Genomic DNA, 17,606 nt, shown 5'->3' with positions numbered 1-17,606 from the left:
ACTGGGAATAAGCTCATTAGCTGGACTCAAATAAGGGAGGTGATTGGGATTCTGGAGCTACATCTTCACAAAGCTCAGGAGTCCTCACACTGTTTTGAATTTAGGTAGTAAATTCAAACTTCAAATCACCTTTGTATTAGTGTTTTCACTCACCTTCAATACAGCCCTGTGAGGGAGGCAGGATAGATGGCAAGACTGAGGTTAAACAACTTGGCATTGTGATGGAAATTGCATGCATATGCCCTCCCCGCTGGCATGGCTCAGTGTTTGAGCGTCAGCTTATGAATCAGAAGGTCACGGTTCAATTCCTGGTCAGGGCATATGCCCATGTTGCGGACTCAATCCCCAGTGGGTGGTGCAGGAGGTAGCCAATCAATGATTCTCTCCCTCTCCCTTCCTCTCTGAAGTCAATAAAAATGTATTTTTTTTTAAAAAAAAAAAAGGAAAGAAAGTGCATGCATAGGCTTTGGATTTGAGTTTGGGTCCTGTCACTTGATCTTTGACCTTCTGTAAGTAACTTAAACCTTCTGAGCCTTGCATTCTCCTCTGTGAAATAGAAATAGCTGTATTAACTTTACCTGAGGATTGTGAGGGTTAAATGCAATGCTTCATGTAAAGCACTTAGCACCGGCTTGGCAAGTGGTACCAGGGCCATAGAGCCCTGTTGGCTTCTGCGTCATAGGCTGCTATATGAGTGAGGGTCCCGCAGCCCCATTGCCAGGAACCGGAGAAGACTTGCAGGGAGCTTGAGAGTGTATCATGCCCTCCTATGTCTCATTTATAACTCTGTGACAGGGGTGGGTATTTGGAGCCCCAGAACCACAGGGGAGCTTCATGCCAGCACTCTGCTCCTTTGTAAAGCACATAGCCACACTGTGGCTGTAACTTCTGCTGTTTGAGGTGCGACAGCAAAAATCTAGCATGAATTTCTTTTTCCTTCACAATTTCACAGATAGATTTTTTACTGTGGATCTGAGAAACCTCAACATACAATTTTTTTCTTTCACCTTTTCACTTAAAAGAAGCACTCTATGGCTTCTCTTTGGCATACCTGAATTGCCAGCAAAACTACGCTTGTACTTTGGAACCATTAGTAAGTAAAATAAGGGTGACTTGAACATAAGCACGTCAGTACCTCGGCAGTCAATCTGATAACTGAGACAGCAACTAAGTGACAAACTGGCAGGTAACATATATGCAGCACGGATACGCTTAACAAGTGGATGATTTATGTTCAGGTTGGGACAGAAGGGGACAGTGTGAGGTTTCATCACACTACTCAGAATGACATGCACTTTAAGACTTATGAATTGTTTATTTCTGGAATTTTCCATTTAATACTTTTGAAACGCAGTTGACCATGGGTAACTGAAACTGCAGAAAGCAAAACCACAGATACGGGGGGAGGGGGATTTATCTGTGGTTTGTATAAAATTCCGCTGCCTTCGATGCCACTTGATTCTAAGACAGTCGTGGGCAAACTACGGCCCGCGGGCCGGATCCGGCCCATTTGAAATGAATAAAACTAAAAAAAAAAAAGACCGTACCCTTTTATGTAATGACGTTTACTTTGAATTTATATTAGTTCACACAAACACTCCATCCATGCTTTTGTTCCGGCCCTCCGGTCCAGTTTAAGAACCCATTGTGGCCCTCGAGTCAAAAAGTTTGCCCACCTCTGTCTAAGACCAGCCTTTCCTTAGCCCATAGGGATCTTGAAACCTGGTAAATGGAGTGAGACTAAATGGAGTCCTGTTTGGTAGTTTATTTTGCATTATGGTGTTTGATGTTATCGCCTCATTACTCCCAGGGTGGTAATGTCATTACTGGAAAAAGCTCTGGATTGGGAGTTGGATACCCAGGTTCTTATTGGGGCACCAGAATTTCCTTGGAAAAGTAGCTACATCTCTTTGGGCCTCAGTTTCCCCATGTGTAGATAAAGTAGTTTTCTATTTCTTTTTGGTTTGTGTCTTTTCAGCAGTAGGCCTCTTTTTCCCCCAAATAAAATCTTACATGGAAGTTTATTACAGAAACCGAAAAGGTAAATGAAATAACTGCTGCGATTGAAACAAGCCCAGCAGTTTTGCTCCCCTAACTGCTTCCTTGTCCCAAACATAGGAACACACTTTGTGCTCCCCTATGGGAGCTGTAGGGCTTTGCTAAGAGATTCGAGCACCACTGGTGTAGGACATCTCTACAATTCTAGGAATGTTTTGCTCTTGACAGGTAATTAATAAAAATATAGGGTGTCCCAAAATTCGCGCAAGATTTCAATTTTGCGTGAGCATTAACAGCAACAACAACAAAAAATAAAAGCCTAATTTTACTTGGTTTATTGAGTCAGATTCTAATATCTGTTGCCCTTTGATTTCAATCCCTTCAATTTGATAAGCATTACCAAGTACCAATTATGGCCCAGGAGCAGGGACAGTGAAGACAACAGCTTTGCGTATGTGCCAGCAAAGCCGTGAAGGCCGTTTACCCGAAGTGCTATTCCATACATAGCCCTATACTGTATACTTTATGAATCAATAAAAAATTTACAATTTTTAATTATAAACCTGTGTTTTCTATAAAAATTACTTCTTGCGTGAATTTTGGGACACCCTATATATAAAACCTATGTATCAAATATACAAGTAGACTATTGAGTCTTCAAGAAGAATCAGGTTTTCATTGATGTAATTTACAGGGTCTAAAGTTTGGTTCAATCTATAGTGTTTTGTATATTGCAGTGTCCAGTAAAGACTGATGTGGTTTTTGCTTTTAGGATATATATGGTTTAACAGTAAATATTAACTTGTAATGCTCGAGAGGAGCCACTAGATGGCAGAGAAACAGCAAGAAAAGTGGTTGGTTGTGGGACTTCGCAAGGTTTCTTGAGTTTCTGCCTTTCTCATTGCCCCTGAGAAGAGTGCAAACTCTCAAATTGATAGGAAAAGAGTCCACTACCCGCAGTGTCTTGTCACCCATATCTGTAGCCAGTACTTCCAATTCTGAGAACCATTACTACCTTCCAGAGCCAATGATCTTGCTTGCCATTTTTCAAATAACTAAATGTCTTAAAAAAATGATGTGTGTGTGTGTGTGTGTGTGTGTGTGTGTTTTATTTATTGATTTGAGAGAGAGGGAGAGATGGATTTGTTGTTCCACTTATCTATACATTCATGGGTTGATTCTTTTTTTATTTGTTCATATTTCACTAGTTTTTCTTTTTTTTTCTTCACTACATATGTCCCCTTTTTCCCCCATTGACCTCTCCTAGCCCGCCCCCAACCCTCACCTCAGGTCTTCACCACCCTATTGTCTGTGTCCATGGGTTATGCATATATGCATACAAGTTCTTTGGTTGATCACTTCCCACCTACTCACCCTCCTCTGCCTTTCTTCTGAGGTTCCACAGTCTGTTCTGTGTTTCTGTGCCTCTGGATCTATTTTGTTCCTCAGTTAATTTTGTTCATTAGATTCCACATGAGTGAGGTCATATGATACTTGTATTTCTCTTACTGGCTTATTTTGCTTAGCATAATACTTTCCAGCTCTTTCCTTGCTGTCTCAAAGGGTAAGAGATCCTTCTTTTTTACTGCTGCATAGTATTCCATGGTATAAATGTACCACAGCTTTTTAATCCACTCATCTACTGATGGGCACTTGGGCTGTTTTCAGATCTTCACTATTGTAAATTGTGCTGCTATGAACATAGGGGACATACATTCTTTCTGATTGGTACTTTGGGGATATATTCCTAGAAGTGGGATCACTGGGTCAAATGGCAGTTTCATATTTAGTATTTTTAAAAACATATCTTTATTGATTTCAGAGAGGAAGGGAGAGGGAGAGAGAGAGAGAAACATCAATGATGAGAGAGAATCATTGATTGGGTGCCTCCTGCACGTCCCCTAATGGGGATCAAGCCTGCAACCCAGGCATGTGCCCTCGATTGGAATCGAACCTGGGGCCCTTTAATCCACAGGCTGACGCTCCATCCACTGAGCCAAACCAACCAGGGCCATATTCAATTTTTTGAAGAAGATCCATACTGTTTTGGCTGCACCAGTCTGCATTCCCACCAGCAGTGTACTAGGGTTCCCTTTTCTCCACATCCTCACCAGCACTTGTCATTTGTTGATTTGTTGATGGTAGCCATTCTGACAAGTGTGAGGTGATACCTCATTATTATTTTAATTTGCATCTTTCTGATGATCAGTGACTTTGAGCATTTTTTCATATGTCTCTTGGCCTTCTGTATGTCCACTTTGGAGAAGTATCTATTTAGGTCCTTTGCCCATTTTTTAATTGGATTGTTTGTCTTCCTTTTGTTAAGTTGTATTTTGTTCATTAGCTTATTTTGTCCCTTATATATTTTGGATATTAACCCTTTATTAGATGTATCATTGCCAAATATGTTCTCCCATATAGTGGGCTCCCTTTTCATTTTGTTGATGGTTTCTTTTGCTGTGCAGAAGCTTTTTATTTTGATGTAGTCCCATTTGTTTATTTTCTCCTTAGTTTCCTTTGCCCTAGGAGACATATCTATAAACATACTGCTATAAGAGACGTCTGAGATTTTGCTGCTTATGATTTCTTCTAGGATTTTTATGGTTTCATGACTTACAATTAAGTCTTTTATCCATTTTGAATTTATTCTTGTGTATGGTGTAAATTGGTGGTCTAGTTTCATTTTTTTTTTGCATGTATCTGTCCAGTTTTCCCAGTTCCACTTATTTAAGAAACTGTCTTGACTCCATTGTATGTTCTTGCCTCCTTTGTGAAATATTAATTGAGCGGAATGGCTTGGGTCAATTTCTGGGCTCTCTGTTCTGTTCCATTGATCTAACCTGTTCTTGTGCCAGTACCAGGCTGTTTGGATTACGGTGGCTTTGTAGTATTTCTTGAAATCTGATATTGTGATTCCTCCAACTTTGTTCTTCTTTCTCAAGATTGCTGTGGCTATTTGGGGTCTTTTTGGTTACATATAAATTTTTGGAGTATTTGTTCAAAATCTGTGAAATATGCTTTTGGTATTTTAATAGGGACTGCATTGAATCTGTAGGTTGCCTTGGTTAGTATGGACATTTTAGTAATGTTAATTCTACCAATCCATGAACATGGTATATTCTTCCACTTGTTTATATCTTCTCTATCTTTTGTCAATGTCCTGTAGTTTTCCAAATACAAGTCTTTTACCTCCTTGGTTAAGTTTATTCCTAAGTACCTTAATTTTTTTGTTGTAGTGGTAAATGGAATTGTTTGTTCAGTTTCTCTTCCTGATAATTCATTATTAGTGTATAAAAAAGCCATAGAGCCCTGGTGGGTTTGGCTCAGTGCATAGAGCTTTAGCCTGCAGACCTAAAAGATCCCGGGTTTGATTCTGGTCAAGGGCATGTACCTCGGTTGCAGGCTCCTCCCTGGCCCAGGCCCAGGGCTGCATGCAGGAGGCAACCAATCGATGTTTTTCTCTCACATGGATATTTCTCTCTGTCTTTCCCTCTCTCTTCCACTCTCTCTAAAACTCAATGGAAAAATATCCTCAAGTGAGGATTAAAGGAAAAAAAAAGCCATAGATTTTTGGATGTTTATTTTGTATCCTGCTACATTGCCAAATTCATTTTTTTTAAAAACCAAATTCATTTATTAAAGCAAGTAGTTTTTGGTGGAGTCTTTAATGTTTTCTATGTACAATATGTCATCTGCAAATAATGAGAGTTCTAATTCCTCCTTTCCAATTTGGATGCCTTTTATTTCTTTTTGTCTGATTGCTGTGGCTAGGACTTCCAGTACTATCTATAATAATAAAAGCATAATATGCTAATTAGACCAGCCTAACGGCCTTCTGGACATCCTTCTGGACAAAGCCCCTGTGGTGGAGGCCAAGGCAGAGGTGGTTAGGGGTGACCAGGCAGGCAGAGGGGTTAGGGGCGATGAGGCAGGCAGGGGAGTGGTTAGGGGCGATAAGGCAGGCAGGGGAGAGGTTAGGGTGATGAGGCAGGCAGGGGAGTGGTTAGGGGCGATGAGGCAGGCAGGCAGGTGGTTAGGGGTGATGAGGCAGGCAGGCAGAATGGTTAGGGGTGATCAGGCAGGCAGGCAGGTGAGTGGTTAGGAGCCAGTGGTCCCTGATTGCGCGAGGGTTGTCCAACTGCCGTAGGGGATTGGGCCTAAACTGGCAGTTGGACATCCCCGAGGGGTCCCAGATTGCAAGAGGGTGCAGGCTGTGCTGAAGGAACTCCCCCCCGCCTGCCTCCCCACCCCCCCTCCCCCACCCCCAACGAATTTCATGCACTGGGTCTCTAGTATTGAATAGGAGTAGTGAAAGCAGACATCCCTGTCTTAATCCTGTTCTTAAGGGAAATGATTTTAGTTTTTGCCCATTGAGTATGATGTTCGCTGTAGGTTTGCCATGTATGGCCTTTATAATGTTGAGATATGCTCCCTCTATTCTCACTTTGCTGAGAGTTTTTATAAAAAATTGGGCGTTGGGGCCCAGCTGGCATGATTCAGTGGTTGAGCGTCCCCTTATGAACCAAGAGGTCACGGTTTGATCCTTGTGGGTGCACATGATTGGGTTGTGGGCTTGATCCCCATTGTGGGGCGTGCAGGAGGCAGCCAGTCACTGATTCTCTCTCATCATTGATGTTCCTCTCTCTCCTCTCCTCTTCTCTTCTCTCTCTCTCTCTCTCTCTCTCTCTCTCTCTCTCTCTCTTCCTCTCTCCCCCCTCCCCCTCCTCCCTCTCTGAAATCAATAAAAATACTCTTTTTTTTTTTTTTTACGGGAGGGGATGGAGTTAGTTAGAGTTACTGTGGAAGTTGCAGGCTTTGGAGTAGAACATCTAGGTTTCAGACCATCCCTGCCATCGAGTATCTGTGACTTGGACAAGTTCATTTACCTCTCTCAGCTCCAGTTTCTTAATTCCTAAAATTTTAGTTCCCATGTTCGAGGGTTGGTGAGAATTAGAGATGCGTGCCCAGAGGGAGGACATGTGCCCCGAGCGAGTGTTCCACATCTGGTTGCTCGCTCTCTCCTGTGTGCTGCCTTGGGATGGACCCCTGATGGCCGCCTGCTCTGGTGAGCCAGAGCAGGAATCCCAGGCCTGGTTCTTGGGAAGCTCACCCCAGGGGCTATAGAATCTGATGCATTTGTACTTTCCCAGGAGAAGGGGGAGGATGTCTTTAAACTTCTTGCTGGCTGCTGGGCCCTGGGACAAAGGGGAGACAAGCCCCAGGGCTGAGACAATCATGTCTTTATTATCTCAGATGTCTCAGGCCTGTCCCCCGCCTGGAGATATATGGCCGGGAAGGCTAGCTCCATGGCCTCGGCGGGATTCCAGGTCCTAGGAATGTCTGGCTGTTTTATAGCAAACAGAATCACGCACAACAGCCCAGCATCCAGGCATTTCCACCCCAGCAAGCTCTTTCTCTCTGCCAACTTGTAAAACAGTGGGACCTACAGCAGTGTGACACAGGCCCCATGCCTCTTGGGGTCTCAGCAGCTGGCATAGAGCAGCAATCCTGGGCAATGGCGAACCCATCCAAGGCTCTGGGCACAGGGCCAGCAGCGCAGACCTGGCCACACCCAGGGACCATCTTTCAGACCAGGCTTTGCCTGGCTCAGTTCTCCAAGCCGTGGGCTGCCCGCATTCTAGTCTGTTTCTCTCCCTTTGACCCTTGGGAGTAGCTGCAGGGAACCACTGAGAAGGCTTGTTTACAGATGCACTTGGCACAGGATGGGGAGACCAGCAGCGTTGAGTCCTTGAGTTCCAACTTCCAGCTGCTCCCAGGTGCTGGGGAGCCTTCTACTCTGGGCCCCGAAGAAATGAGTCCACACTGTTGTCTTTGGCTGAGGCTCCAGGAACTCGAGGATGAGACCAGGAGACAGTGGGTCAGATGGCTGTCCAGGGCATCATTTATAACAAAACCGTGTGGGCTGGCCTTGCACAGGGACCAGGGGTTGCAGACCCAGGCTGAGGCTTTTCTCTGGGGCCTTGAAGGGGGAATGGGGTCCTGCAATCCAGGGACAGTAGTAGGTGGAGGTGGTTTAATCTATTCCCCTGACTCCTTCATTCTGAAGGAGTCTAGAATGCGAGCCTGGTGTTGTAGCATTTTAGAGCTTCCAGGGACGTGAGCCCGTCCTGTGCTGCCCTCATCAGGCTGGCTGTCCACCTGGCCTCTAGTGCCAGCAGATGACTGCACTGCCTTTCTTTCTAGAGCACATGCCTCAGTTCATTTGACATTTATTCACTGCTTCCTGACTCCCCTCCCCTCATAAAATAGTAGATCCAGATCGCACCCCCAAAGAGCTCGCAGTTCAAGGGGGAGGGTGGAATGTTTAAACAGTAGTGTGTATGGCACAAGGTGAAAGGGCACCCACCCATTTTTCTCTAACGTGTCCTCTGCCCAGCTGAAGTCTCGGGAGCCCACACTGAAACATCTGGCTCAGCGAGTCTCAGGATCAGAGGAGGGGTGGCGGCAGGCACATTCTCCAATGTTAGCAGCCGCAGTAATAGTAGCTGATGGCTGAGCAGCAGCTGTGTGACAGGCAGTGTGCTAAGTGCTTTACACTCTCTGTCTTCGCGTTCGTTCTCTTTATAACAGGAAACAGGCTAAATGACTTACCCAAGGTGCACAGCTAGGACTCGGTGGAGCTGGGGTTATTTGACTGCAGAGTGTTTAACTACTAGGCTTCTCTTGGGGCGGGGGGAGCATTAGAATAGCCAGTTGACAAATGGTGTATGTAATTTGAAATGCTTATTTTAGTCACAAGATTTATTTTGAAATGTCAGAACTAACAAAGCAAGGGCTTTTGTCTCTCAGAGGCAGGGGTCATAGGTTAAAGGTTGAGAACCTCATTTTTGCTAATGAGCTGATGCCTCTGCTGGGTGAGCTGGACAGAGCTCTGACCCTTGAGGGCAAGTTGGAGGGTGTAACCTGGCTTTCCCCTCACCATGCTGGGGTCTTCCTGTCAAACTGAAGCTTGCTGTGGTTCAAGGGGCATCTGGGCAGCCTGGCAACCAGGAATCATGCCATTTTGAAAGTACCCTAGGTGCTGAGACGAGATGCTTGGGGTCGAGTGTATGCGGTGCCATCACCAAACATATGGCAATGTAACTGGCCAGGTGAAAAGGGGAGAGTGCATGTCCTAGGCCAGAAGTGAATGGAATGGGGCAGGGAATTACTGGACACCTATCTCCATGTGGTTCAGTTCCCATAGTAGCCTTTGAGATGGTACAGATGGGGAAGCTGAGTCTCATAGGAGTTAACTCATCTGAGGTCACCCAGCTAGTGAGAGGCCTAGAAGAGGTTCAGTCCCAGATCTGTGCGATTTCAGCCCTCAGACTTCTTCCACCACACCGTGTCTGTTCTTTTGAGGAATGAGTCTAAAGTCCCCTCTCCTCATCCCTTTCTGATTTGAAGGACTGAACTGCCCTCTTTCAGCTTCTTTCCCAACTGAAACAGTCTGAACTCATAGCAGCAGCCCTGCATCCTCTTGGTCAGTTCTCTGGATCCACTCCAGTTCTGTGATGAATCGGAGGGGCAGCAACTCGCCCTGTCCTGGCTGTGATAACCATCAGCCATTCCTGAAGCTTCCCAGGTGGCTCCAGCCGCTGTCCAAGCAGGGGATGAGGAGGAAGCCAGGCTGCAGGAGGTGCTGGGGAGGGAGAAGATGGGGTGGGAAGACTCGCAGGAGAAGAGAGACCCAGCACATTCTAGTGTCATCTCAACCTGATGGGACCAGGAACCTACAGTATCATCTCCACTCCTCCCACACACGCTTTCCCTCACACTTAAAGAAAGAGCCAGAATGCTGGCTGAGAACAACCGTCAACCTCCCTCAACTCCTCCACGAAGCACTTCCCGGTTCAGGGTTTCACTCGGTCCTCCAATAGCCATAATGTCATGGGTGGGAGGCTTTCAAATTAGGACCGATCTGGTCCTGGCTCTACCACTGTCAGCATCTCTTTAACAGCTGAGGTTGAGTTGACTGACTTGCGTCAGATTTCACAGGCTGTCGGCAGTGGAGCTAGAATGAGCCCCTGTCTAGAAGGAGGTAGGGCGACGCAGTATCTGCAGGGTTCTGGTTAGGCACTGGTTACAGTCCTGCTTAGGAATCTGCTTGTTTCTGTGTACTTAGGGTCTGTTTGTTTTTCTTTAGTTTCCTAGTAAAAGACTTTTTTGAAAAATACCTCCCTTTTGGCTGAACTAAAGGGGAATAGGACTCATCTACTCATCTATACCTTGGTTCAGGCTAGATATTCTAGGGCCAGGTGTGGGAGCAGCCCAGAGAGCTCAGACTGGATTGTCAGCTCCTTCCTGCTGTGGGCAGGGACCTGACAGCCTATCTGGCGGGCTTGGAAGTGGACCTGAAGTCTCCAGCCAGCAGGGGGTGGTGGGCAGGGCTGCTGTTTGCAGCTGTGGCGTTGTCAGCCCTAGCAGTGTGATTCCAGCCTTTCTCACCCTCTCCCCTACAGAAAGCTGTCTACAATGCATAGGTCCCCAGCAGAGCGACAGTGGAGCTTAGCTCAGCCAGAGGCAGATAATGCTGTTTTGTAGGGAAAGGGTGGGCTCAAGGCACCGAGGCCTGTTGGCCCAGGAAGCATCAGGTCTGGGCCAGCATGGGGCGAGGGAAAATGGAGAGGTGGTGGGACTGGAGGAGGGGCCTAGTGACACACACACCTGCCACCATAGGCAAGTCTCTGCCACGAGCCTTGGTCTCCTTATCTGTAAAGTGGGGATAAACCATACACCTGCCTCTCAGTGGGTTTATCCAACAGGATATATTCACGTTCCATTATTTGCTTGTGACTCTGACGTGGGATAATGCTGGTGGTGGTTTTGGTGTGGGCCTGGCCCTCTGTTGATAGGTGCTCAGTAAATGGTAGTGATGCTGCATATCAATGATCAGCGCCGTTTCCCGAGGGGCCTGGCCCATTCAGGGAGGCCGTATCGCTTTCCCCAGTAGAAGCTCCAAGGAGGCTGCAGTTTCTGATGTTGCAGCAAAGTCCAGGCACCTACGTAGGTGAGGAACCATGTTGCAGAGAGAGGGTTTATCTCAGAGAGAGGATGCTCCCTGGTCAAGGGCTGAGGAAGGTGGAATTGGGCTGGAAGGAAGAAGTCGGGGTGCAGGAGCAGGGCCTTGCCTGCTCTCCCGGTGGTTGCTGGGTTGTGCGAAGGAGTTACTGGTCCAGGACCAGTCTGTGCCAAAGTTTGTTCTGATCCCCTCCTGCCCTCTTGGCGCCATATCCCTGTTTATCTATCCATGGGCTCTGTTTCTTCTGCTGGGCCCTTTTGCCTTCTTGGTTGTGGGGGTTCCACCATCCTAGGGGGACAGGTAGTTGCTGATGGGAGTAGAGCCTGGCCCTGCTCCACGGTTGTACATGGTCTGTTCCCTTGCTGGACCGTGACCCCCTTGAGGGCAGGGTCCAGGTCTGAATTGCCTCTGGGCTCCCAGGTCCTTCATGAAGCCTGTAACCCTTGGGTTCTGACCAGAGGGCTCAGGCCCTTCTGGCCTCAGTTATTGGGCTGGTCAAGGCAACACAAGCCTGAGTTGGCCCTTCTCCCTCACAGGTGGCATGGGTGGGGGTAGGGGTGGGTACTGAATTAGAGTATATGGCTCCTTGTGTCCAGCTTCCTCTTCCTGGCTGGCCCAAGGCTTGGGAACAGTGGCTGCCTTTCTGGGGCAGTCAGGGCGCCTGGCCAGAGTACGCCTGTCGGGCATGGTCAGCTCTTCAGCAAGCCTCGGTCCTCCTCTTAACCCAGAGAAGGCCCCGGGTTATTGGTGTTGTTCTTGGCGGACCACCGGGCCCCTCAGCAAACAGGCAGGCGAGTGTGCACCCGGCCTGGGCCTGTTTGTGTTGGCCTCGCCAGGCGGGGGATTAGCTCAGCTGGGCTGCTAATTGCCTCCGAAGTGCCGGCCGGGATGCTGACAAGGGCTGGGCCTCTAGGCCCCTCCTTCCCAGCAGGCACTATGCCAGGCTAGGGGGCCTGGCCCAGGAGGGCCCCTTTCTCCCCTGTCAGCGCCTGCTTGGCCTAGACCCTTGAGATGCGGGCAGGGGGTCACTAGGGCTGGCGGCTCAGGAAGGAGTGGGGGGAGATGCTTATGAAGTCATCGCCTGGGCCCGGCCACACTCCTCCCTCCCCCACATCCCTTAGACATCCCCTCATACCCCCCTTCTTGAGTCAGATGCCTTCTCCTGAAGCTCAGCACTTTCTCCTCTTACTAGGAAGCTGCTGGGCTCTTTTGCCCAGATGCCCTCCAGCTCCTCAGTGCCTTCCTCCCTTCTCAGGCCTTTCTCTCCCTCTGTTTCCGTGTCTGTGCTCCCACCCTATGCTTCTTCCGCACTCCATTTCTCAGCCTGTCTTAGCTCCTCTCAGTTGCCTAGACCCTATACTTCCTTTTACACCCTTGCTGTGATCTCTGGCCCTTCCTTGGCCCAAGATCCGCCTTGAACCTGGCCTTGGGTCTTCCCAGACTTCCCTTGGACCACTGGCTGCCAAGAAGGGGCTGAGAAGGAGGTCTGCTTTATCACCCAGACCTCAGCCCTGAGCTCTGAGGGCAGCTGTCAAGGATGGATCTGCACACAGCCTCTGAGCTGACCCACCCCACCTGGCAGTTCTGAAAGCTGTCCGTCTTTACAGGCGGAGCCTGGCCCCACTCACTGCCTATGCTTCCCACAGCTCTGACTCCCACTCCACTTCTGACTGGGCCCTCCTTGTCCCCTGCTCCCTGTCCGAGCCCTGCCTCTTGCCCATTGGACCTTGGTTCAGCTTCTCCTCTTGGTGCCAGGGACAGCTTTGCCATTGCCTTGCGTTCTGCTGCCTGGGTGTCCCACCCTGGGATTCTCTGTCTCTGTTCCCAGCCTAGGATCTCTGCCCTGAGACATCTGTCTGCTTCTGATTTCTGGGACGAGGCCAAAGGAGGACCACAGCCTTGAGGTACCTGCCTTCAACTCTTACCCAATTCCCCACTGTCTCTGCTTTCCTCGTTCTATCCCCTTTCTGGCCCCCTCAATCTTAGAGCGATTTTAACCGCCTCCCACACTCCTGTAAAGGGGATAGTACTAATACTTATATTAATAGCTGCCATTTGTTAAGCTTTACATGTGTCATTTTATTTATCATCCCTGATAAATAGGTTCTATTATTATTTAGCCCCGTTTGGAACAGGGGCAAGGGGAGTAGCACTATATTATGAATGAAAAAATGAGTCTCAGAGAGGGACAGTGAGTTGCCCAAGGTTCCATATAGTGAAGGGATTCCAGTCCCCGTCTGTCTGATTGCAAAACTTGGGTCCTTTTCACAGTTCTAAACAGTGTTTGGGTGGACACCTTCATCTCCTCGCTCTGCCATTGTGGACTCTATTACCAGGCTCTCCTGCCCGCCGCGCCCCCCCCCCCACCCCCCCCGATTTCAGGAAGAAGCGTTCTTTTCTATCCATCTGTCGTCTAGACCCCATCCCTTCCCTCCTTATATTATTCCCCAGCTTCCTGAAAGCACTTTGTATCGGCCCTTCAGTGTCCCACTGCACCGGCCCTTCACTGTCCCCCTGAACCGGCCCTTCACTGTCCCCCTGAACCGGCCCTTCACTGTCCCCCTGAACCGGCCCTTCACTGTCCCCCTGAGCCGGCCCTTCACTGTCCCCCTGACCGGCCCTTCACTGTCCCCCTGAGCCGGCCCTTCACTGTCCCACTGCACCGGCCCTTCACTGTCCCCCTGAACCGGCCCTTCACTGTCCCACTGCACCGGCCCTTCACTGTCCCCCTGAGCCAGCCCTTCACTGTCCCCCTGAACCGGCCCTTCACTGTCCCCCTGAACCGGCCCTTCACTATCCCCCTGAACCGGCCCTTCACTGTCCCACTGCACCGGCCCTTCACTGTCCCCCTGAACCGGCCCTTCACTATCCCCCTGAACCGGCCCTTCACTGTCCCACTGCACCGGCCCTTCACTGTCCCCCTGAGCCGGCCCTTCATTGTCCCCCTGAACCGGCCCTTCACTGTCCCCCTGAGCCGGCCCTTCACTGTCCCACTGCACCGGCCCTTCACTGTCCCCCTGAACCGGCCCTTCACTGTCCCACTGCACCGGCCCTTCACTGTCCCACTGCACCGGCCCTTCACTGTCCCCCTGAACCGGCCCTTCACTGTCCCACTGCACCGGCCCTTTACTGTCCCACCAAACCGGCCCTTTACTGTCCCACTGAACCGGCCCTTCACTGTCCCACTGAACCGGCCCTTCACTGTCCCACTGAACCGGCCCTTCACTGTCCCACTGCACCGGCCCTTTACTGTCCCACCAAACCGGCCCTTTACTGTCCCACCAAACCGGCCCTTTACTGTCCCACCGAACCGGCCCTTTACTGTCCCACTGAACCGGCCCTTCACTGTCCCACTGAACCGGCCCTTCACTGTCCCACTGCACCGGCCCTTCACTGTCCCACCAAACCGGCCCTTTACTGTCCCACTGAACCGGCCCTTCACTGTCCCACTGAACCGGCCCTTCACTGTCCCACTGAACCGGCCCTTCACTGTCCCACTGAACCGGCCCTTCACTGTCCCCCTGAACCGGCCCTTCACTGTCCCCCTGACCGGCCCTTCACTGTCCCACTGAACCGGCCCTTCACTGTCCCACTGAACCGGCCCTTCACTGTCCCACTGAACCGGCCCTTCACTGTCCCACTGAACCGGCCCTTCACTGTCCCACTGAACCGGCCCTTCACTGTCCCACTGAACCGGCCCTTCACTGTCCCACTGAACCGGCCCTTCACTGTCCCACTGAACCGGCCCTTCACTGTCCCACTGAGCTGGCCCTTCACTGTCCCACTGAACCGGCCCTTCACTGTCCCACTGAGCCGGCCCTTCACTGTCCCCCTGAGCCGGCCCTTCACTGTCCCACTGAACCGGCCCTTCACTGTCCCACTGAACCGGCCCTTCACTGTCCCACTGAACCGGCCCTTCACTGTCCCACTGAGCTGGCCCTTCACTGTCCCCCTGAGCCGGCCCTTCACTGTCCCACTGAGCCGGCCCTTCACTGTCCCACTGAGCTGGCCCTTCAGTGTCCCACTGAACCGGCCCTTCACTGTCCCACTGAGCTGGCCCTTCAGTGTCCCACTGCACCGTTGGGAAGCCGAGAGGTTCCCAGCCTGGTGAGAATTTGCTGCAGTGGGTGGTGTGTGGGGCGACAGGCCGTGCCCGCCTGGTGAGGATGAGGACTTCACTAGAGTGAGGTTCCTCAGAAGCCACGGTGGGTGTCCCCATCCGCGGTGACTTGAGTTATAGGGCATTTTCTACCCAGACACCTCATTTTGGCTCGGCTCCAATCATGGCGTTTACTTCCAGCCACAGGCTTTGAACCCCTGTGTCCTTGGCAGGAACTAAGTTCTTTTCCATTTGTCCCCCGTCTCCGTCGGCACCCACTTCAGCAGAACCTCCCCTGGCATGTGTTTGTCCCTCTTCTCCACATCACCCTCAAGAAGGGCCGAGGGTCAGGTAGCTGACCCGGGCTCAGTGAGATGCAGATATGGCTTCTGTGTTAAAAGCGATTTGCAGAGAGCCTGCTGGTAGGTCCTTTACTCGTGGCCACCAAACCAGTTATTCAGGAGGAAAGAGGGCAAACCGGTGCCCATTTCTAGAGATTGCTACTCTCTATTTGCTTTTCTCTTTCCTTTCCCAAGTCTCTCTTCTCCCTCTTCCACAAAAAAGTCACTACCACAATTGCAGGATAAAGAAATAATCATTTTATCGTGCATCAGACTATTTCATGGGGATGTCACAAAGGCAAGGAGCCTCATATAAAAATTGGAGGATGGGATGGGCAGCAGAGGGGCAGCAGCATCCAAAGCCAGGGCCTCTCCAGCCCGAGGCCGCGGAGGACATCACCTTGGCCTGTGGCAAGATGAGTGGAGAAGGTTTTGGGCTGGACTTGGACCCTCTGACCAGCTTCCAGAGTGGGTGGGCTGTCAGGCCTGTGCTGGTTCTTCCTCGATCTGGGACAGTTTGGAGGAGGGCGTGTCCAAGGAAGCTCCGTTTGCCTGTGGCTGAGGCTCCCTTTGGCGTTTGGGGGGCTGGTGGTGGTGGTGGTAGGGCTGGGCAGAGGTTACACCCTTCAGAACCCCAGCTGTGAGGAGCCCCCTGGCAGGTGGGAAGGTGAAGCCCGTGAATGGGCCCAGACCCTCTCCCTTCTTCCTGGGGGTAGTGCCCATCATACCAGCATTCAGCCTGGACCTCCTGTTCCCCTGGCTCTGGGGAGAGGACTTGGGGATGGGGGAGAGTGGCTCAGCCCTATCTCTGGAAGGGGAGGGGTCCCTGTTGCTCCCTTCGTCAGGGTCTGCCTCTGCCAGTGAGGGATGGTATTTTCCCTGGCGCTGAGCATATGGCTGCACAGAGCCCGCCAGAGGAGCAGTGAGCCCCGCTGGGCAGCTGTGGGGACACAGTCGGCTCAGCTTTCATCCACATCAGAGCCTGCCCGCCCCAAGATTATCCCCACATTCGAATGTGGCTCCAGCATCTCACTTGGTTTTGGCCTTCTCAGATGGACCCTGAGCAGAGAGCTTGGCTGGAGGCCAAGAGTGTTGACCTCTTCGTGAGGGAGCCGACACCAGGAGGCACAAACCACAGGCCTGGAGAGCTTCTGCAGGCCAGAGCCTGCCTTCTGAATCTGGGACTTGGATTCAGACGTTGAACCCTGGAGCCAAGAGCTTGGGTCTGAGAACCTCCAAAGGGGATCCCAGAGCTCAAGACCTCAAACCAGAAGCCTAGAGCCCCAATGTGGGGGAAGCCTTGAGCCTGGGCTGGCAGCGAGTCCCTTTGGTGGTTGGGAGCCCACCTAGAGGCAGTGGGGTCAGGCCAGGTCTTGCTGTGTGCTTGTCTTGCTCACAGAAGTTTGGACTGGACTCCTGACGGTGTGGCTGCTGTGCAGGGCCAGGCCCGGGCAGCTGGTGCGGTCTTCGGGGAACTCTTCAGTACCGTGGTCCCCAGGGGCAGGGTGCCTCCCCGCTGTCCGCCTTGTCCCTCAGAGCTCTGCCCTCAGGAACTGTGGGGGCTCTCGCTCAGCCTGTGGTCTGTGCCTCCAACTGCCTCGCGGCCCCTTTTCCTCCAGCAGAGCCCCCTCCCCAAGGCTCAGACCCAAGAAGACCTGCAGGTTCTGGGCCTTCAGGTGCAGGAGCCTGGAGGAGCCTTGGCTGGAGGGCGCTTGCGGCTCTGCCTCTGCATCTTGCTGCTCTGGGACCCGCTGGGCATTGCCCCCGCTGCTACAAAGTGGGCACGAACATCCCTGTCTTCTCCATCATCCAGTGAGATGGCCCAGTATCGGGCCTAGAACGTAGTATTTACTCAGTAAATTGGGTGCATGAAATGGTTGGGAGAGGGCTTTCTTAAACGGCCCTTTCCTCTGTGTACACGTGTGTGAGCCATGTCCATTCCTAGTGTCACAGAGAAGCAGCTCTGTGAGGAGGAGGCTCACACGGGGCATCACTGCAGAGGCCCCGCTGGGATCGCTGATCCAGGATGGCCGGCTGGACTCCTGCCTGGAAGGGACCAGGGAGTGGGGGTTCCCTCTCCGAGGGGGAGGCCAGGCAGGCTGGGCTCTAGGGTGGGACTGCAGCTTTCTCTTGCCCTCACCTC

Source organism: Myotis nattereri, assembly GCF_964212035.1.
Source record: "Myotis nattereri genome assembly, chromosome: 3".
NCBI lineage: Eukaryota > Metazoa > Chordata > Mammalia > Chiroptera > Vespertilionidae > Myotis > Myotis nattereri.
The sequence above is the reverse complement of the archived record's forward strand: the minus strand, read 5'-3'. Positions refer to the sequence as shown.